The following is a 4,424-nucleotide window of genomic DNA, read 5'->3' as shown; positions in this document are numbered from 1 at the left end:
TAATTCCACAGCTCTTTTGTGGAATCCATAATTTATTTCAATGTCTGCCTCCCCTCTAGACTGTTAACTCAAGGTTGGCAAGGAATGTGTCTGCCAACTCAAGTGTATGGTGCTCTCTCAAGAACTTAAAGTATTCTGCATACAGTAAGTACTCTAGAAATACTGCTGATTGATTGGGAAAGGAGGGAGTTCTAATTTAGGGAGGAGCATGAGTGGGAGGTTAGAGCCAAGAGAGTTTTTAATGAAGCACAACTAGAAGATCAGCTTGTGAGGAATCAAAATGACATTTTGGGGAAGTGTTCAGTAATGAGGACAGATAGAAACGACATATTGGGGAAGTGTTCAGTAATGAGGACAGATAGATAACATGGAGAGAGATGCTAGAGAACCCTGAAGGCAATTCTGAGAAGTTTCTGTGTGATGCAGAGAGTCATAAGAAGCCAATGGAGGGTTTTGAGTCAAGGAGAGATGTGAGCCAAAGAATGCTGAGGAAAATGATCCATGCTGCAATGTGTAGTTTAGCTTGGATGGAGGAGAGGCTGAAGGCTGGGAGACCAGTGAGGAGGATAATGTTATTGGGTAGCCAGGATAACATCAGAGCTTTGCACCAGGGAGGTGGAAAGTTTCCTTCCCGCTCAGACTGTGAACCCTTTGTGGGACAAGGAATATGTCTGACCTGATTTTCTTGTATCTACTCCAGGGTTTAGAACACTGTTTAGCCCATAGTAAGCTATAAATAATAATAATAATGATTTTGAGTGTAAAAGGATGGATGGATCTGGAAGATAAGAAGGTATAACCAGAAGGAACTGGTAGTAAACCTAATGTGTGAGTAGGACGATAGCAGAGTCAAGAATGACAACAAGGTTGGGGGCTTCTGGAATGGGGAGGATGATGGTGCTATTGGCTGATGTGGAAAAGTTAGGAGAGAGTAGAGGATTTCAGGGGAAAGTTGAGGAGTTGTGTATAATATGTATATGTGAATTATTCATATGTATGCTTCTAACTTTAAATGGCAACTTTCCTCTAAGAATGTGCAAGTTGTTGGTAATATCTGTATTCTTCTCAGTTTTTCTCACTTTATATGAGGAACACACATCTCTGCCAGGTTGTGAATGTCAATGGCTTTTTGAAAAACAGTTATGTGTTCTTAAATGAACTAAATCTAGATCTCGGAATACTGACATACATAGCAAAATTCTTTATGCTTCATTTTAGGCTATCTTTTTATTTTCACCCATGAGAATTATACTTTTTTGTGTCAGTCAGCTATAATTCAACAGGGTCATTACTTGTATTAGTAGAGAGATCTTAAAAAGAAAGTGATGAACTAATAGAATTTCATCATGGACTTGACGTGCTTTGAGGCAATAGCATTCTCTATTTAAGAATGTTTCCTTCCTTTCAAATGAGAAACAAAAGATTCCATAGCATCCTGGAAGTGCACAGAGAACCAAAGACCAAAGTAAATACAAAATAAAGGTTTTGAAAAAATAATTATTTTCATGAAGGATGCACCATTCTATGTTTGGTATTAGGGCCGCCAAAACATCAATCTAGACATAACACTCTAGGAAACTAGTGGCTAGCTGGAGCCATTTTAAATCACCTTAAGTGCACAGGGTTAGACAGAGCCAGAACAGTAGCAGGATGAATAGCATTGCATTATAGAGTTTCTGGATAGTCAAAATATGGCAACCCTGCTTGTCTTCTGGGTTCTTCTATCCTTATCTTACTCTCAGTCAATCAGGAGATCATGTTTAGTATCTAAATACTTGGGAGAGTATATACAACATAACAGACACAGTCCCTGCCCACAAGGAACTTACAGTCTAGCACTCTCCCAAGTGCTCTCTGCAGTTCTCTGCCTTTAGTAAATGCTCAATAATGATTATGGTATTTATAAATGCTTACTATATGCCCATAGAGTGCTAGATTCTGGGGTAGATACAAGAATTGCTAGAGGCTGGCATAGATACAAAAATATCAGTTTGGATCCAGTCCCTATTCTACATGGAGTTCAGAGTTTAAGGAAGGAAATATATATTTTATCACCTTGTTACAGATGAGGGGACTGAAACATTACAAGTGCACCACAGGCCCGTGCAGAGATGAGACGAGAACACAGTCTTTTGGCTTTCAGGCCTGTCTACTTTGCAGTAATCTTTGCTCAAATACTGTCGATTAATGGATTCTGTGTGCCTGGAATGGCATCTGTTTGCCGGAAGCTGTTCAATGGTAAAGCACTAATGATTTAAGAGCTGAGATATTTCCCCCCCCCCCCAGTGAAGAGGGTTGATTTCAACTTCTTAAGCATAAATTTTAAGATGGAGGAGAAAGAAAAGAAATTAGATGAGATACTCTATAGTAAACACTCAAGAAGTACCATTAATGGATTGAGAAAGTTTGGCTCATTAAGTCTAAATTCATAAGTCTTGTCATGTCATCAAGTTATCTCCCACACATAGCTGCACCAGGGGCGCATCTCTCCCAGAATGTCCCACCTCCATCTGCAATCATTCTGGTAGTGTATACATAGATTTTCCTTGCTAAAAATATGGAAGCAGTTTACCAATGCCTCCTTCTGCTTAGTTAACGTACGTCTCTGCCCTCGACTTTCACCCAGGCTGCTGCTGCCCAGCACAGGTGAGTTTTGATTTGTAGCAGGTTGGCTTCCACTCGCTAGCCACTGCCCAAGCTAGGAATGGAATGGGTAGGCTTCTGCTTGCCTCTCCCTCCTGTACTTGAGATTAGTAGAGTACTGGAAACTCTCCAGGTGTGAACCTGAGAGGGGAAAATTCATAAGTCCCAAAGGAAAAAAAGGTGTAGGATATATAAAGCTGAGAGATTTAATCAACTAGTGAGTTAACTACTTTATATCATTCTTTTTTTTCTTTCTTCTTTCTGTTCTTATCCATTTATCTTCTAAAGTCCTTCCACAATGTGCTAACCTCATGTGAGATTTACAGAAAAGGCAGTTTGAAGGACCAAGCAACAGATGGCAAAAGCTTAGTTAATTCGAGTCATCTGCTAAAAAATGCAACCCATATGTTTAAATCACACAATAAATATTAAGGAGACATGGCTTAGACATTCATTTCATTATCCATTGGGATGAAAATGTTTTCAATTTCTACTTTCCCCCAGAGTAATGCTTCCACGGGGTGTTCATTTCTATTATTAAGATTCTGTTAGAAGTTAAATCCTATTTTTCAACTCTCAGTGGCCTATATCATTGCAATAGAGTTTCCCATGCAGGATGAATGAGAACCTGCAAGGAGGAATTGATTATTGGTAATGTTTCCTGTGCCATCAGCACCAACTCCTACTTGCTAATTGAGAGTGCAGATGGGCAGAGGTGCAGCATCTTATGAAGCACCTGTAAAGGTATTTTACTTACAGGATCCGTTCTCACTTACTGTGACTAAAGCCTAGTTATGCTTACTGGTTTGTTGTTTTTTTAATGGTATTTGTTAAGTTGCTTCCTATGCATCAGGCATTGCAATAAGTACTGGGTTAGATACAAGCTATTCAGGTTGGACAAGGTCCATGTCCCACTTGGGTCTTACAGGCTTAATCACCATTTTACAGATGAGGTAACCAAGGCACAGAGATATGAAGTGACTTGCCCAAGGTCACACAGAAGACAAGTGGTAGAGTCAGGATTAGATCCCAGGTCTTTCTAACTCTTAGGACTGTGCCCTATCCACGTGGTCACACTGTGTCTATGCCACCTTGTAGCACATGCAATTGTGATCTGGCAGAGCTCTGATTGAGTAGCCACTGTGGATTTTAGCTCCCACATTATGAAAGTGTTTTTAATGAGGGAGGACTTCTCTAATTTAGAGGATTTGCCTGATTATTACCTTCATTTTCCTGTCTTCACCACTTTCTTCTCATCTATAACAACAAAACACTGTAAGTACTAATGTACCTATTTTGAATTTCTATTGCTTCCTATCTGTAATATATTTTAGGGTCTGCCTTCCTGATAGATTAGAAACTCACTAAGGGTAGGAAGCATGGCTACTGCCTATCATATCTTCATAAGTGCTTAGTATTGGGGGGATATCCTGCACTACTCAGTAAAGTACTCAGTAAATACTACTGAGTAACCTATTGGTTGCTTCTAGGATGGTCCACCTTTTGGAATGCCCCAAGAGGTTCTTCAGTCAGAAAGCTTCACCACTTATGCCAGAGCCCCATCTGGCAGAATCAGAACTGGCACTAGGCTTCCCAATGCCCAGATGAGTGCCAGTGAAAAAATTAACAGCAGAGTCACAGAACAAATATTCATATAAAAGATTCCATCTTGGATCTGGAAGGCCCCCACCTACAGAAAGATTTCATTAGATTACTGTAAAGAGTTCTCTATTTTAGCTCTTATAAATTATCAATAAATCAGTGGTATTTATCTAGCATTT

At 39.7% G+C, this 4,424-nt stretch overlaps 1 non-coding gene across 1 annotated transcript; it reads right to left on the bottom strand.

Annotated features, from left to right (window-relative positions):
* Positions 1-2,656: 2,656 nt before the first annotated feature.
* Positions 2,657-2,794, bottom strand: LOC114816622. The gene has a single exon (XR_003764424.1). It is a non-coding gene; the product is annotated as a small nucleolar RNA SNORA7 (small nucleolar RNA).
* Positions 2,795-4,424: the final 1,630 nt, after the last annotated feature.

This window comes from Ornithorhynchus anatinus, chromosome 1, assembly GCF_004115215.2.
Source record: "Ornithorhynchus anatinus isolate Pmale09 chromosome 1, mOrnAna1.pri.v4, whole genome shotgun sequence".
Taxonomy (NCBI): Eukaryota; Metazoa; Chordata; class Mammalia; order Monotremata; family Ornithorhynchidae; genus Ornithorhynchus; species Ornithorhynchus anatinus.
Note: the sequence above shows the minus strand (reverse complement) of the source record. Positions and strands in the feature narration are given on the sequence as shown.